At 35.2% G+C, this 18,622-nt stretch overlaps 1 pseudogene; it reads left to right on the forward strand.

The window, feature by feature from the left end:
- The first annotated feature begins 14,566 nt into the window (after positions 1-14,566).
- Positions 14,567-15,006, forward strand: LOC102472962 (nuclear transport factor 2 pseudogene; annotated as a pseudogene).
- Positions 15,007-18,622: the final 3,616 nt, after the last annotated feature.

Genomic DNA, 18,622 nt, shown 5'->3' on the forward strand with positions numbered 1-18,622 from the left:
CTTTCCCTATTGTAATGCTTTGTATTTCATTCTAATGTCTGATACATTGGTTAGGATTCCTAGTACTATATTGAATAGGAGCGGAAAAAGTGGACAGCCTTGTTGGAAAAGTTTGCAGTTTTTCCCCACTTGGTGTAACGTGAGCTATAGGTTTTCATCATGGCTTTTATTATACTGAGAAATGATCCTTCTATGCCAATTTTACTGAGAGTCTTAATCACAAAGTATGGTCCTGTTAAAATATTGCATTTTGTCAATGCTTTTTCTGCATCAATTGAAATGATCATATGGTTTTTATCTTTCTTTCCATTAATATGCTGTATTACATTTATGGTTTCATGTATGTTGAACCACTCTTGCATCCTTGGAATAAAGCCAACCTAGTCATGATGAATTACATTTTTGATATGCTGTTGAATACAGTTGACAAGTATCTTGTTGAGAATTTTTGCAATTATATTCATCAGATATATAGGTCTATAGTTTTCCTTTTTTGTTGTTTCCTTATGTGTTTTGAGCACATTCTACCTTTACTAATCTCTTTGCTTTTCTAGAAAAAAAAAAGAAAAAAAAAAAACTAAAACTAAATGTGACCCTGTTAAAACTGAAAAATATATGAGAACCAGCAGATGAGATAATGGTTATGTCGTTGGACTACCACATAGTAGACCATGGTTTGAGTCCCAGACCCAGCAACTTGAAACTCACACCAGGCATTTGTGTGTGTGTGTGTGTGTGTGTGTGTGTGTGTGCACCCAAAATCGAGAGAGGAGAATGGAGGAGGGATTTCAGTGTGACCCTCCTTGGGGGTGGGGGTGGAGTGGTGATTACTGGCTTTTTGTCTTTATGTCTCTCCAGCAAGCACATGCAACTTGTAGCAAAAATCTCTCTTAAGAAAAAAAAAATGACATATATGTAACTCATATCTCAAAATAAAATGCTAACACACCAGTTACTTCCCATCTAATATAGTATAACTCTCTATTTCTCTCTCTCCCTCTTCTTACTCTGTTCCAGCTGTGGCTAAACTGACCTGACTAATAATCTGCTAATGACCTATAGCAATTTTAAAAAAAGGCACTTAGTAAAGTTTGTTGAGTAAATATGCTAGCATACTCTTTTTACTAAATATTAAATCATGAGAAATTATTCAGTTTATTTTATCCATTTATCAAGTAATTTATATTGAGATTATTGTTATTTTAATTTGCTAGAAGGTATGTGCACTTGTCAGAGACAGTGGAAGAGAGAAAAAGATAGGGAGAGTAAGAAAACATCCCCCGTGTGGGGTAGTCACACCCCACCTCCTTTTCTGTTTCTCCTTTTGAAACTTTTTAGCAGGCATGTAGATGCACCCAGCATGTTTCTCAAGCTACAGAGTCTGGGACTCAAATCATCCATGGGATATGTAGAATTCAGCCACCTTAACCATCAAACCACCAGGTAGCCCTATTCAGCCACACATAGGTACTTAAAGATTTTTAATTCAGAAGGGATTCTGTCATTTGAAGCATCAAAAAGAGATGTCTTTTTTACTCTTTCCTCTTCCAGATATTGTAGAAACCAAGTCCTTTTCCCAAGATCCTCCTCAAAGGGGATAAGAGAAATATTTTGTAAATATCAAATTATGAATACAAATAGCTCATTTTGCTTGTATTTTTTTCCAAAAAGTTCTGAAAGAATAAATCTTCATAATCTTCTTTAATTCTGAAAGGTCATTGAATGTTCTTAGTCCCCCAAAGATTTTAATGGAAATATTTGAGATTGTTCAACTGAATAAAATGTACACATATTAAAGAGAAAAGAAAAGATATGATTTGTAATCTATATGGCTTTATTTTAGAAAGGATGAGTAAATAGTGTTAGTAAAAGATGAGTAAAACTCGTCAGAATTAAAACCCCAAAGAACTATTAATGATGTAGTTCATGTGCTAAAAATAAGGTCTATATATATTTTTTTTTCATATTTGTATTGTAGATTTTCTTGGTAATTTTATTTTCTTTCTTTCCATTTTCTTTATAAACATTGATTCCTACCTGTGGAACTGTATAGTCATGGCTATGCCAAAGAACAATTTGCTAGTGCTCAAAAACTTGTAACTTAATTAGCACTATACTGTCACTCACTGAACAACTCACAGCCAACAAGATAACACTGAATTTACTTAGAATGTGTTCGTAATGTAAGTGTTTACATTGGGGAAATAGAACCCTCAATTTTTATAGCTGGAAGATACATTAAGGAGAAAATTTGATTGAGGAAGAAATTGAGGCTCTTCTTGATTAAATATGTAAAGAAGAAAATAAAGGGAAAACAATTGGTGTGATTATAGAGTAAATACCACCAAATTAAAGATTAGTCTTCCTTTTTTTTTTTTTCTTAGCGGGGAAAAAGAGACTTAAGTGGATTTCTGAAAACTACCAGGAATAGATTTAGTTGTAACAGGCAAAAGCTTTTTCTTTTAAGAGGTTTTTTCATTATAGAGCACGTGCACTTAACTGAAAGACAGAGATAGAAAGTGAGAAATCAGCCCCCAGGGGTATGGCCACACAGCAATCCCTTCTCCTCCATTTTCCTCTCAGGATCTTGGAATTATTTATTCATTTACAAGTTGGTAGTATTTATATAATTTATGGCACAAATAAATTACTGTTCTTTTAAAAATAGTTTATTCATGGGTCCAACAGGTGGCATGGTTGTTACGGAGCTGGACACTCCCACATGGCTGACCATGGTTCAAGTCCTGGACCTGATAACTTGTTTTCTCACTCTCTCTCTCTCTCTCCCTCGCTCTCTCTCTGTGTGTGTGTGTGTGTGTCCCTCTCTGGTCAATTTAAGAAATAAATGAATAAATAAATAAAATTAAAATAAACAATTATTTTTTAAAATAATGTATTTCTTGAGTGAGAAAGAACAAGAGAAAGACAAGCACTCACAACAAGGTCTCACACCATGATACCAATCCTCCCCGAACCCCAGGTTTTCAGCCAATCATGCAGGCTGCGCATGTAAGGTTGACCTGGGAACCAAACCCTAATCTTTCATATAGCTTCCTGTACTATAGTACCATTGCACTGAGTTATATTTATTTCCTAAGTACTATCCTTGTTGGTCCTGCTATGGTGTATATGCAGTATGAAACCACTCTGTAACGCTGAAGCCACATGGAAGAATTTGGCTCAAATTCCAGCTATCTGAAGTGCGCTGGGCGAACATGTACAAATATACGTTAGATCTTACCTGGGGACCAGCAGTTAATGTAATGGCTATGTCACTGGACTCCCATGTAGTTGACCATGGTTCAAGTCCCAAACCTAGTGGCTTAAACTCATGCCAGACGCATGTGTGTGCGTGCCCAAAAGCCAAAGAGCAGAATGGAGAAGAAGGAATTGCGGCGTGGCTATCCTCCCTGGGGGGTGATTTCTTGTTTTCTGTCTCTGTCTCTGTCTTTCTGGTGAGTGCACGCACCCTATACCAAAAACCCCTTTAAAAAAAAAAAAAAAAAAAAAAAGATCCTACCTGGTTGAAAGTCTATGAAATTGTCAAGGATGCCTATTTATCTTCCTCAAAAGAAAGACTAAAAATACCATGTGCAGAAATAGAGATACTGTATTCCAACTCTGAGCAAAGCTAACTCAAGAAATCAAAACAAGGAAAATTGCTAGAAATTAACAGCATGAAAGAAAAAAAAAGAAAGCTCAGTATTGTAAGAAGACACAACAGGGACCAGAAGTTAGCATAATGGCTATGTCACTGAACTCCCATGTAGTTGACCACGGGTTCGAGTCCCAAACCCGGTGGCTTAAACTCACGCCAGGCACGTGTGTGTGTGTGCTCAAGATCCCAAGAGGAAAATGGAGGAGTAGGGATTGCAGTGTGGCCATCCCCCCTGGGGGGTGATTTTTCGCTTTCTATCTTTCTGTCTCTCTCTGTCTTTCTGGCGAGCGCACATGCTCTATTAGAAAAACCTCAAAAAAAACAAAAACAAAAATAAAACAAAGACCAACAACATAGTCTGGATGGCAAAATAAATCAGATATATTTAAATAAGTCAATCTTATACACAGAAAAAAAATAATGAGCAGCAACATTTAGGAATATATTAGGTGGTCTAATTTACATGTTCTAGAAAAAGAGTTTAGGAAAAAAAAGAAATTAATAGACAATTGTTAAGAGGCTCACATTTTTTTGGTAAAAAAATATGAATATATCAATACAAGAAGATCAGTAAAGTTAGATAGGTCCCAACACTATAAAATGACAAGAAACAAGCAAAACAAAAGAAAATAGAGAAGGAAGAAAAGAAGAAAGGAAGAGAGAGAAATTCAGGAAAAACAAAATAGAGAAAAAATGATCAACCCAGGATTCTATGTCTAGAAAGTACATACTGAAAAAGTGTGAGTGAAATGATTATTTTCGGATGAATTAAAAGAAAACACTAATGAAAATTGTTCAGGCTGGAGTAAAACATTTTCTTGTAGAAAACTGACTCTATAGAAATTAATGAACACTAAAAAGAAGAGAGAAAATAAAAAAAAGAAAGAAAAGGGGGAAAAAGAAAAGAAAACAAGAAATTTAGCTTGCAGTTAATTGTAGAAATGAAATGGTGTAAAAGACCCAATTGATAAAACAAAAATAGCATGGACCTGAAAAATAAAACTAGGACAGGTGAATTAAAAAAAAAAAGTTAGGCACTACATTAAAATCAAAACATATCAAATAAAAAGATGGATACAAATAAATAACTGAAGAAAGATGCAGTTAAAGATGGTGGCCTTAACATCATGGCTGAATAGTACTTTCTAATATTTATACTTTATGTGGAGACATGAATTTGAACAACTATCCACATACAAAAAGATCTTCACAACAACTGAGGAAACTAGATGAGAGATTATAGCACGTTGTGGCATATAGTTAGGTGCCAAGCAGAGGAAGCTGGATTCCACATGGCCTACTGGGGGCCAATCTCAAACCTCACAGACTTCAGCAAGCTGGGTATGCATATGTCCAAGATCCTGATGGGATGGAGAAGGGGAGGAAAAGGATTGCAAAGTGACCAGGTTTCTCTCTCTCTTTTTCAGTCTCTCTCTCATGCCTGTGTATGTGTTCTCTATTATGAATAAAAATTAACTTAAAAAAATGAGAAAGACAAAAGAACAGTTTTCACCTCTTCCTGCATTCAAGGGAACGTAGTGAGAAGAGAGTCACTCTCTACCTAGTGGAAGAATGAAATGAGAACTGGACTTTTCCTCAGACACCAGTTCTGGTGCCATGCCTATAAAACTAGGATTAGGCAGTCCCATGTTCTCAGACTCTAGACCAGTACCTGAAGACTGAGTCTTCCTGACAACTCTGGTACCTGGCTGAAGCCCAGAGCCCCAGGCTCCAGACTTACTGATGGATTGGACACCAGTACCACCTCACTGACAGGCCAAAGCAAGCAGCCTCAGGGTTCTGGACCACACCAATGGCAAACCGGCCTACACAGGCCCAGCTTCAGGCTAGCTCCATTAACAGGTGGCCCCTGAAACTGTAGCTGTCAGGCAGGAATCCGTGAGTTCAGAAACACAGACAAGCCCTAGTAGATCCCAGCACATTTAAATTTTAAAATATTATTAAGTGACAATATGATTTTCATGATTATTCTACCTTACATTTTGATGACTTACTTTCTTGATATACTTGCCATGATATGAGACTGATGGCCTTATCTGCAGTGATCAATATTATATTAACAGTGTTATCAGAGCTATGTTATCATAGCTATGACTATGTATACCTATACATGGTCAATATTATTCTGACTGAAATAAAAGAACTGATAATTTATTCTGAGGTAATGTTTAATCATTTTGGTAAAATTTTATTTTCATATCTCCAAGTAACTATGAACCAAAATGCTGAATAATGATGACTTTATTTAGACAATAAATATATGTTTAACTGTAGCTTTTTTTCTATATGCAGTAACTAGGTTGAGAAATGAATAGCCATAAGAAATTGTTTTTAGATGAGATCTTTACCGCAAAATAACTGGAAAATATTAATGGGCTCATGCAATTTTCTAGGAGTAGAATAGTTGTTTTTTATGGTAGAGACTTCCTGCTGTGGCGATTTGACTCCCTGCTGAGATCCTATGACACTTACATTGCTGTATCCAGGATCAAGAACATACGGAGATGCAGCTATGGAGAAACTATTTCCAAGTTAATCACTTTTTTTTTTTCAATAAAACAGTTGGGCTTTGAAGTACTGTAATGCAGTTTTCAAAAACTGAGTAGTTGTGAGATAAATTTTTAAGGATTATGTAGCATTTTTTTTTAACATTACTCTAAAACTACATTTTTAAAGATTCATACTGAAGTTTAGAACCTGCCATGAGCTGGCCATTGCCCTCATGATAAAATCCCCATAATAGTGTGCGCTGAGCTTTTGTTGATTAAACTCCATTAACCATGCACTTACTCCCAGTGCTGCTGATGAGTTGAAAAGGTAAGTATCCATCATTAATTTATTGACCTATATATATATAAAACTTTGCAAATAGAAATCATCAAGTGTAGTATTTCTTTTTCTAATTACATAAGACAAAGTACTGGGAACAACTCTCACAATACAGTGATGATAGTCAAACATGCATATGGCTAACAAAACTATAGGAAATAAGTTCTGTGGCCATAGGTAATATGAAAATATTATTATTATTTTAATTTTGCAGTAGGGCATATTTGTTCTCTGGAGAGAGAGAGGGGGAGAGAGAAAGTGAGAAATCACTCTCCAGGGAAGATTGCCACACCACAATCCTTCATTCTCTATTGTCCTCTTAGGGTTTGGGGCTGGCAGTCAGTCACATCCACACACGTTCAATGTGTTTTCTTTTCTTTTCTTTTTAGAGTTTTTGCCTTAAGGAGCATGCATGCACTTGCCAGAGCGAGAGAAAGAGAGAAACAGAGACAGTGAGAAGAAAGTGAGAAATCACTCCCAGAAGGGAAGGCCACACTGCAATCCCTTCACCTCCATTTTCCTCCCAGTATCCTGGGCATGCACATCCAGACAGCATGATTTTCAAGTCACCAGGTACAGGACTCAAATGGCAGTTGGCCATGGGAGAGTTCAGCAATGTAAACACTGCGCCATCTGGTGGCCCCCTCAGTGCATTTTCTAAGCCAGCAGGTCCAAAACTTGATCCACATAGTCATGTGCTATCCAGTGCCTTAAGCAACCACCAAGCCACTGGCTGGCCCCTAATCAATTTTACTCTTTATATATTCCATAAAAAGTTCTGCAAATATGAGAGTGTTCTAAGGAGAAGAATTGAAAGTCTGAGGTATTAGAAATGACTGAGGTTAAATATTCCATTATCTTAACTTTAGACAATATAAAAATACATAGTATTTGTAAACACTCATGTGTCTTATAAGTAACTGATATAAAACAGTCATTCATAGCAATTACACATAAGAATACTATCCGAGACACTTTAGGACCTATGTGATATGCATATATTTGCTAAAACAATTGGGCCATCCCCTCAAAACTCGAGTGAATTTCTCTTTAGACAATAGTTATGACTCTATTTCAGAACTGGAATAAAGAGATAAGGTTGTAGTCAAAATAACCTGGACTTTTCCAGCCCTGCATTGTAACCAGATGAGATTGCAAAAGAGCAACCACACCAGAGGGTTATCTTGAGAAAGACTTTGAAGGAAAAAAAGAGACTGACCTTTGTTAGCAGATGGTGTATCAAAGAATACTTGGTAAACAGGGCCGAATTGAAAAGGTTTATGTGTGACTAGTGTGCTGGGCACTTACTTTTCAACAATTTGAAAAGTTGACATGTAAATATTTTCTCAAAAATATTTAAAACCAAACAAAAATGAAGAAAGCTTTTGATGTTTCAGTGATTACCAATGGGCTTGGGGTCAGACACTGGAAGGGTAACAAAAACAAGTGAAGGCAGATTCAATCCTATTAGATTTCACTGGTGATAGTAATTCTGAAATATATATTGAAGAATGCAAGAAAAATAATTAAAAGGTGATTTTTTTAAGGCCTCATCTCAGACTCAGAAATGTGTTTTTTGTTTTTGCTATAGGGCACATGCACTCACTAGAGAAAGACAGAAAGAGAGAGAGAAATGGAAAGTGAGAAATCACCCTCCTCCCCAGGAAGAATGGTCACTACACAATCCTCTCCCCTCCATTTTTCTTTCAGGTTTTTGGGCATGTACACACAAGCACACAATGTGTTTTTCAAGCTTCTGGATCTGGGACTAGGACTTCTCTGCTGGCTATACAGGATTCCGTAGACCCAACCACTACATAATACTCCATTGTGCATGCATAGCATAGTTTATGATCCATTTGTGAATTGACTGACACTTAGGTCGATCTTCCTTTTCCATGAATAATGCTATGATAAACACGAAAATGCAGGTTCCCTTTAACATACTGATTGCCTGCTATTTGGATATATATCCAGTATTCTTAGATTTTGAAAAATCTCCATACTGTTTTCCATAAAATCTGTGCAAATTTGCATTACCACTAACAGTACACAAGAGCCGCTTTTTCAGTATCCTCCAGCCCTTGTTATTCTTCTTTTTAAACATAGTAATTAAAAGCTTTACACAATAGAATTCTTACAGTTTCAGATAGACAAATGTATAGTGCCTATAGTTAATAATAATATTATAAATGTTCTTATCGCAGAGAAATGATCAAAATGTGAGGTGATGAAATGTAAGTTAGATTGATTTACATATTCCACAGTGTATACATCTATCATAACATCACCTCATACTCCGAAATGCATATAATTATTTATTAATTAAAATATATTGACCCCTATCGCTAAAACCTCTCCAATATATAATATATTGATTTAAGAATATTTACATAAGAGAACTCTTCATGGCCTCATAGAGTGAGGACTGGAGACTTACAAAGGTGATTACACATGAAAAAAACTATTGTTCGCATAACAATTCAAAAAGTTGGTGGAAATTATTCTTATTTGTATATAATAGTATATCTACAGAATTAAAGGGAATCAGTCATAAGCATAGACTATTTAAAATATGATAAACTCCTTTGTAGTACTAGGGCAAGATAAATGTTAAAACATAAACAAAATTAGAAATGTAAAAAAAAACTGATTGGAGCAAAAACCTTATGGACAGTTTCTACAGACAAGATTGCAGTATGAACTGTATATATATTTTAATGTAATATTTATTCATGATAGATCATATGTACATGCACTAGAGAGAGGATAGGGTAGGGAGAAGCATCCCCCTCATGGTAAGGTCATGTTGCTATCCTCTCCCTCAGTCCACCAAGCTCCGGGCAAAGGCTGCTTTCAAGCTGACCAGACAGGGGACTTGAACCACAATTGGCTCTTGTGTGGTATGCTACTGGCTGTTCCACAGAGCATGGGCCAAAATGAATAAATTAAAGATCATAAAACTAAGAGGAAGATGAGAGTGACTAACCAGCTTGCTTACCATTGAGTATGTGACTATCAGGAGACATTCTTTCTCACTAAGATTACAATCTCCATTAGGTTGATCAGGAATCCTGCTGAGTGGACTACCATCATGTCCCATAAGTTGCTTCAGACTCTTTCTGAAATGGAATTTCATACAATCCTGTCCTTTCCTCTAGCTCCATATGACCTTCCTCTTTTTAAATTTTTTTTAAGAATTATTTTATTTAATCTTATCTACTTATTTATTGTATTTAAATTTGACCAGAGAGGGACAGCGTGAGAAAGAGACTGGGAGAGAAAGAGAAAGAGAGAAAGCAAGAAAGCAAGCTCCCAGGTCCAGGACTCGAACCAGGGTTGGCCCTATGGGAGTATAACACAAGGGTTGGCCCTAGGGGAGTATAACATCCTTACCCATCATGTCACCTGCCAGCCACTGATCTTTCTCTCTTATCATTGCCCCATGAAAACACTTTTGAACAACTTATAGTTATCATCACCTCTTACTAATATAAAAATGTTAGCTTTTACGATGTCAGTGCATGTTTGTCACTTCCATCTGGCCATGATGCCCTTGAGCCTGACTGTGAACAGCAGTGTATGATTCTTATTTGATGCTACCTTTGTGAGACCAATAAACTTACATTTTCCTTATAGCTTTTGCCTTACAGTTGTTCTTTTAAGCTTGACAACCCTTTGGAGCAAAACTGTGAACTCATCCCAAACACATCAAAGTAGACTTAAATATCTTTCATATTTTGACAGGATTTACCCACTTTAATAAAATAGATTCTGTTTTTGAAATTTTATGTAATCTCAATAAAGTATTTTTTCATCTTAAAGTAAAACAATTTGATTTTATGTTTCATATAAAAAAATTAATATACAAAAAAATCATGAAATACTCAAGATGATCCATATCACACTTAATAACTAGAATTATGGTTATAATATACATATATATATTTAACTTTAATAATAATGATGATACAATACTGATAACAATAAAATAGCATCAACAAAAATATTTGCAATCTTAAGAAAAATTCAGATGGAACAATAAAGATTCTTCTGTGCCTACACCAGCAGATGATATAATGGTTACATCAGTGGACTCCCACGTATTCGACCGCTGTTCTGGTCCTTTGCCCAGCAGCTGCAAATTCATGCCAGGCATGTGTGTGTGCATGCCCAAGATCCCAAGACAAGAATGGAGGAGAAGGGATTGTAGTGTGGCCATCTTCTCTGCGGAATAATGTCTTACTTTCTCTATGTCTCTTGCTGTCTCTCCAGCCAGCACGCATGCCCTATAGCAAAAATATCTCTTAAAAAAAGACTCTTCTGAACTGAATGGAACAATTTTCAATAATAAAGTAAACAGGTGAAATGATAACACTCATTGTTGGAATACAAACTACTTGATTAGAATCAGAACAGTCAATGAAATAAATACCTTAAAATACAAAGCAAAATATTTAAGCTAAAAGTATGATCCCTAAAAATCAAATATAAAAGCTTCAGGAAAATAAACAGGAGGGGCACAAACAATAAAAGTAAACTAATAATTGAAAGAATACTTGTGAACTAGAGAATGCTCTTAGTTTTCATAAGAAAAGAAAATGGAAGAATAATGAAGAAAGATCAACAATTCAATATATTTATAAAATTTTAAATCCTGAATGCCATATATAAAGAGAAAAACAAGCACAGAAGAAAAAACTAAGTTACTTTCAATGACCTTAATGTCAAATACAAACTTCTCATTACATATCTGGAATCTAGAAGATTGTACTCTTTTTCTAAAACATCTGCTTGGGTGTGCAAACTATTTATAGTTCTAAATAATATAAACGTTCTCACTCACTGTTTTTTCATTATCACCTTTACACAAAAGAAATGTTTATTAGTTTACTCACCAGTTTGTAAATGACATCAAACTCATAGATAACAAAAGTAGGAGGAGTACAAATGTAATTAAGTGTCATGAAATGACTGATAGAATCGTATTATATGATTGAGATTCTGAAAGTGCTATTTATCTAGCGTTAATTAAAGCAGAAGTTAAAAGTATCAATAGTCTTTAGGGCTGTATATAGAGTTAAGAAAAAGGGAGGAAAACAATGATGAAACTGCCAGGAGAAAAGAGAATGGTGTAAATGGAGTCAATTATAATTTGACAATTGTCTAATATGCAAAATTGATTATGATAATTATCGATTAGAAGCAGTTGATAATGAAAATATCAGTAGCTACTATGTGACATTTTTAGTAAAGTCAAGGAGTAAATCAAAATTAGAATTGAAAATAGAAACAAAATGATTTCAGGTTCTTAGGATAAGTGAAACTGGCAGGCTCATGCAGGGAAGGCACCTGTAATTCTTTCTTTAAAGACTTTTGACAGCCAGCCTCAAGGCCTGGTGGTTAAGGCAGTCAAATCCCACATGGCTAATCCCCTTAGAAGTTCCAAAATCCTGACGTAATAAGAAACAAGCCATGCATGCATGCTCAAAATCCTGGAAGGAGAGAACCAATAGAGTGGAAGGGATGCAGCATGACCATTTTCCCTGGCGAGGAGAGGTGTGCTTTCTGCTTTTCCTCATGTGCTCTTTCTTTGTTTTCCCCTGACTGGTATATGTACCCCCTCAGTTAACCAAAAAACAATGAAAGAAAAACTTTTGGCATAATATGACAGCGTATGTATGGTTTGATGTATTATTTGCAAAATCAATGACATAAGAATATTCAGGGGACCAGCAGGTAGCATAATGGCTATGTCACTGGACTCCCATATAGTCGACCATGGTTTGAGTCCCGGACCCGGTGGCTTAAACTCACACTGGGTGCATGTGCGTGCGTGTCCAAGATCCCAAGAGGAGAAAGGAGGAGAAGGGATTGCAGTGTGGCCATCCCCCCAGGGGGTGATTTCCCACTTTCTGTCTCTCTGTCTCTCTCTGTCTCTCTGGCGAGAAGCGAGTGCATGCACCCTATGGCAAAAACCTCTCTTCCCCCCCAAAAAAAAACTGCTCATAAATTAGAAAACACACACTCCCAAAATTTATTACACCAACAAAATAGTAAACCTCAGGAAAACCAAATATACAAAATAGTAAAAAATGTATAAAATGGAAAGAATAGAAAAGAATTTCTGCATGATTAGGAGAATAAATGTTATTCGAAAGTTAATCTTTCTTGAATAGTCTATAAAATTAAGAGTACAGTTATAGGGGCCAATAGGTGGTGTAGCAGTTAAGGCTCTGGACTCCCATATGGCCCACCATGATTGACATCCAGGGTCAGTGACTGGAAACTCACGATGAATACATGTGCATATGTACCCAAAATCCCAAGAGAAAAATGGAGGAGAATGGATTGTGGCCTGATCATCTACCCCTTGAGAATCTTTCTCACTTTCTCTCCCTGTCTCTCTGTCTCACTGGTGAGCACATGTGCCCTATAGCAAAATTTATTAAAAAAAAAAAGATTACAGTAACAAATATGAGTACCCTATCAGGGGAAACTTGACAATTAATATTGACATATAATGTAGAAAAATATGCATATAATAGTATTCAGAGAAAAATATAGAAAAGAGGTTTAGTAACTAATCAAATTTTTAAAAAAGTAAAATGATCAAAACTGGAAAACACAGACAAAAATTAACAGAAATTTATTTAAAAGTACATGGAAGTTTAGTATATAATCAAATAATTTTCTGAAAAATTGAATTTATTGTAGATGTTTGAATACAAAGCAGCTATTTGAAAAAATGTGAATCTGTAGTTCTAATTTAACTTTTGAGAGATAATATTGCAAATAATTAAATATTTAAATTTAAAATTATAGAAGTTAATGTAGAAGATTAAGAACTTTAAAGCATAAAAAGCTGTCCTTGGAATACATAAATAGAAAAAAAAACAATAATTACTATTAATAGTCCTACTTACACATGAGAAAATTGGGGCAAAGTGGTTTATTTGCCCAAGGACATAGAGTTAATTACTAGCAATGCTAGGATACTGATACATTCTTTGAATTTATTTACTATATGATTATGTGATTGTCATAATTAAAATGGTACCTTATTAGTGTTAACTAAATGGAGGTCTCCAAATAGCATTATAGTTATTACAAAGTCCTTAGTCAAGGAGATGTTTTTGTTACCTTTAGGCTCATTAGGTTGTTGCAAATGGTTTGATTCATTTTGCTCATGACACAAGTTAATGACACAACGATCAGGGATCTTCTATACTTGGTATTAACTGATGACTTCTTTACATTTGCATAGTACTCTCATTAAATTTTTATCAAATTTTAATTTTTGTGCTATTTGAGGACCTTAAGGACACAATGATTTGGTCTATGCTAGGCCTGAGGAAATCAGACTATAGATTATTCATCACTGTATTTTCTTAGTAAATGAAGAATAATTTTAAGTTTAGTCATTTAATACATAAAAAGGTTTATTATATAAGGATTCCATTCATTATGCTATGTTCATATTATTTAAATCAAGGGAAAACTTTAGGATAGTGGATGATAGGTAAGTACAATAAAAGGTATATGGTTTATTTTGTCTATGAATGTAAGTAAAGATTCATATGTGAAGTTACACAATTGCTATCAATAGAATAAATGCTAATTAGTTAATATAAAAAAATAAATTAAGAAATAAATAGTGCAATTACTAGGTCAGGGCCATTTATATTGCTCCTTGATGACAGATGGCAACTCTTACACTGTCAGTGGTCTTGTAGTTTACCCAAGATCTAATGAAGTAATTAACTTTGATATATATCTAGACCCATAGTAGATGAAATTAATTAAACTATATCCACGTAATTAATACTTTCAACATATATTGATCCGGAAAGAGCAACACTTAAGAGAGGTATTTTACATCTTGATACAGTATGTAAGTTCAAGTTTCACTAAATTCTTTACCATTTGGGTATATTTTTATTTCTTCCCTTCTCATATACTTCACTTTTAACCTTCTGATTACAATTAATTTAATTGATTTCTGAATTAATTAGTGAATCACTTCTCATAAGATGAAAAACTACCGGGGTTGCAGCCGCTGCTGCCGCCATCGTGCCAGCCCCTCGGGTCTCATCGAGGCTGGGTGACACTCCAGAATGGGAGACAAGCCAATTTGGGAGCAGATTGGATCCAGCTTCATTCAACATTACTACCAGTTATTTAACGACAGAACCCCACTAGGCGCAATTTATACTGACGCATCATGCCTTACGTGGGAAGGACAACAGTTCCAGGGAAAAGCCACCATTGTGGAGAAATTGTCTAGCTTTCCGTTCCAGAAAATCCAGCACAGCATCACGGCACAGGACCATCAGCCCACACCAGACAGCTGCATCATTAGCATGGTTGTGGGCCAGCTCAAGGCCGATGAAGACCCCTTCATGGGGTTCTACCAGATGTTCCTATTAAAGAACATCAACGATGCTTGGGTTTGTACCAATGACAAGTTCAGGCTTACCCTGCACAACTTTGGCTGACCTCCTCTTAGCCAGGCACTCACGCTGTTTCCTTCTCCTTCCTCTTCCCCATACTATTCACACTCCTCCAGATGCTCCAAATATCATAGGCAAATGAGCAGGGCCGCGGTGGGAGTGGGCGCAGTGCGCTGCTGCCACTGGGGTGTTGTGCATGATGTTTGGACGCTAGACTAGTTGCATCTGACAGGAGAAGTTTGTGTTGTACCAGCGCATGCCTTGGAAAGACTTAAGTAATGAAAAGGTTGTCCTTTATTTTTTTTTTAATCTACTGACAAGTTGTTCTAGTAACCCAAAGAAGTGAAGGAGAAAGCAGCTGCCTCACCGCCCAGATATTGATTTGTTCAGATGTTTCAGTGCCTCATGATACAATAAAACCACGAAAATTTTCTTAACAGTTTAAAAAAAAAAGATTAAAAACTACCATACGTACATCAAATAAATATTTTACTCATGTTTTGTTCAGTTGTTTGTTTCAATTTATGTAAATTACAAGTCCTATTCAAGATAGAAAACTGTTAGATATAACAAAATTATAAATGTATATAAAAATAGCATTTATTTGGTGTAGTTTTGGTATATTTATCAATATTTATACATTTACTGAAATTCATGAGTTTTTGTTTTTGTTTTGTTTTGTTTTGTTTTAGAGATTTTTGCTGTAGGTGAGTGTGCTCACCAGAGACAGAGAGAAACAGAGAGACAGAGAGGGAAAAAACACCCCCCAGGAGAGATGACCACGCTGCAATACCTTCTCCTCCACTCTTCTTTTGGGATTTTTGTGCACACAATCACATGCACCCAGCATGAGTTTTAAGTCACTGGGTCCAGGATTCATACAGCAGTTGATCAGGTGGCAGTCCAGCCCCTTAAATTCCATACCACCTGCTTGCCCAGTTTTCAGTTTTTAAAGGCTATTCACATTAAAATATTTAATTCTTTTCTGTACCATTTCTCCTTGTCCTTTATTTTGTAGTTTTTAACTTAGTTCCTAGTTCTATAAATATTCGCAGTACATTATAATGCTAATAGAATTATAAACCAAGTCAAAATATTGACTCATTTTCCCTTGTTTACTTAACTACCATATTTCAATGCCTTTTATTTTTTAATGAATGAATTATAAAACTGCTGATAAATTTACCCTTTACACAGAAACGTGTAAGGCTCTATTTTGCAAATTAAGTGTATTCAGGACCTCATCTAACATATATTTATGTATATAGCCTTCATAACCTTCAGAAAACTTCAAAAAGATTTGTAAAAGATGCTCTTAAATAAGCAGGACAATTTTCAACAATAAGAAATATAATAGCTGGGTAAAGAGAATGCAGCAATATTGCTGAGAGTTACTTGCCTACTGCACGGTAGTCAATTCGGCTTCTTTTCAAGCAAATGCATTATGTAGCCTTAAAAGGTAACGATTAAATATAAAAGATTAAGAAAAATAAATAAATTAAAAAATATAATGTCAGTGTCAGAAAAGAAGCAAAGATGTGCAAAATGTAGCCGTAGTTTTGAACCAAATATACCACCTGAAAACATTATTTTTTTTATGTTATCCTCACTTTCTCTCTGCCTACAGCCATTAATTTCTTAAACTTTTAGAAAAATTAGCTACATAAAGGTATAAGTATTACAATTATTGACATATCAACAAAAACAAAACATATATACTTAAACTTAACATTTATTTAAGACAGATGAATGAGAAACAGTGTTAAGGAGGGCAGCAAATGATATTAATGAGTACAAGGGAGGATTCCAAGTAGACAGATTATGGCACAAGAAGTATATTTTTTAGAAACATATTTGGTGATTGAGGATGGTATTAAACTTAATATCTATTATTATTTGTAAAAAAAAAAGTGAATTCTTTTTATTTTTTATTTTTTTTAAATATACTCATTCATTTATTTTAATTTGACCAGAAAGAGACACACACACACACATAGAGAGAGAAGCAAGCCACCAGGTCTGGGACTTGAACTGTGGTCAGCCATATGGGAGTGTCCAGCACCTTAACCACCACACCACCTGCTGGTCCCCAAGTGAATTCTTTTTAATTGCATGGGAAGAGTTATTTTTCAAGCAAGGTGAACTTATTTAAAGCTGAGACGTAAACAAAATATTTATGGAAGAGGTTAGAGTCACAGGCAGCCTACTGATGGTGGAGGTGAATGAATGATAGGCAGGTGACAGGGTGATTTTACTCCAAGAATTACACAGTCACTTGGTGGGTAGTGCCCACTTGGGTGCCTTATAATATAGTTGAGATCAGGAACAAAGTGATCTAAAGTAAGATAATGCCTCTTTACTTCATTGTCTTTAGGGATTAGAAAGTCATGATGTAGGTAGAAGCTCCCAGAACACGAATTTAACCACCTGGCAGTGCTTGGTAGCATAAGCCAATGAAAGTGTAAGGAATATGAGCACAATAACCATGAAGAAGGACCAGGAGGAGGTGAAGGAGATTGTTATCAGGTTACAGGCAGAACAAGATATTGGTTACAAAGTCTAACAGTGGGAAGAATATTGTAATAGTAGGAAATCTTTGATAAAAGCTTTTATATCCATCAAAACCTGGAAGATCATTGAAAACCTTTAAGATATCACAAGCAATAAAGAAAATCACAACCAATCCCATGTATAATTTATTACATTGATATTTTCTAAAATATTGACATATTAAATCCAGGAATCATTAAAATAATTGAGTAATACAATAAAATCATACATATTTGGTTTTTATATATTTTATTGTTATAAATAAATATAAATTACTCTGTATACAGATAGTCACACATTACCTTTTTCATATTTTCTTTTTCTCCCAATTAACCATCAGTAGTAGTTCATCCAGAATTTCTGTCATTTGGGCACCAGTCTATGAAATCCCAGGAATGTCAGAGTTTATACAGTTCAAGTAAAATCAATCAAACACCAAACATCAGCTAAAAATAAATTAGAGTCTAACTAAACTACAGTGTCATGAAGACTATCATCACTAATCAATGCATGCTGATACCAAATTGTGCACCTATGTCTAGCTAAATTGTGTTTAGCCTGGTGCTCACCTCACAGTTATTCTATTTTCCTTGTGAATTCTGATACATTGATCATATGCTGTTTGCTTGTATGTTTGTCTGTTTTTTGAGAGAGAAAAACATAGAACCTCTGTTCCATCAATACTAATAACACCATTTGGAATCTGTTTTCTTCTTCCACAAAGGTGCTAGACTACTTTTGCAGAGTGATGCTCTTTACATTAACAAAGTACTCCGTGAAGCATGTATTAAGGGGTAGAGTCCTGATTAAGTTCCAACACTTTCTACTAGATTTTCTTTCCTCTCTGTACAAGCTCCTTGGCCCATGAAGACAAAGGATGATTGCACACCTATACATGGAGAATAGGAGGAAGGTCTGCTTCTTGTATAATGTGAGGTATATTCAAGGGCAATCTAAGCATTCCATGCCATGTATTTTAAGTAATTACCCTAAGAAGAATATTGCTACTAAATTAAAATTTTTCTACATATAATCTATTAAATGCTTATTTTCCTGTGTTTATATCATTGCTAAATCAAAGAATAAGAATAATTAAATATTGCATTATACA

This window comes from Tupaia chinensis, unplaced genomic scaffold, assembly GCF_000334495.1.
Source record: "Tupaia chinensis unplaced genomic scaffold, TupChi_1.0 Scaffold143696_1, whole genome shotgun sequence".
Lineage (NCBI taxonomy): Eukaryota > Metazoa > Chordata > Mammalia > Scandentia > Tupaiidae > Tupaia > Tupaia belangeri.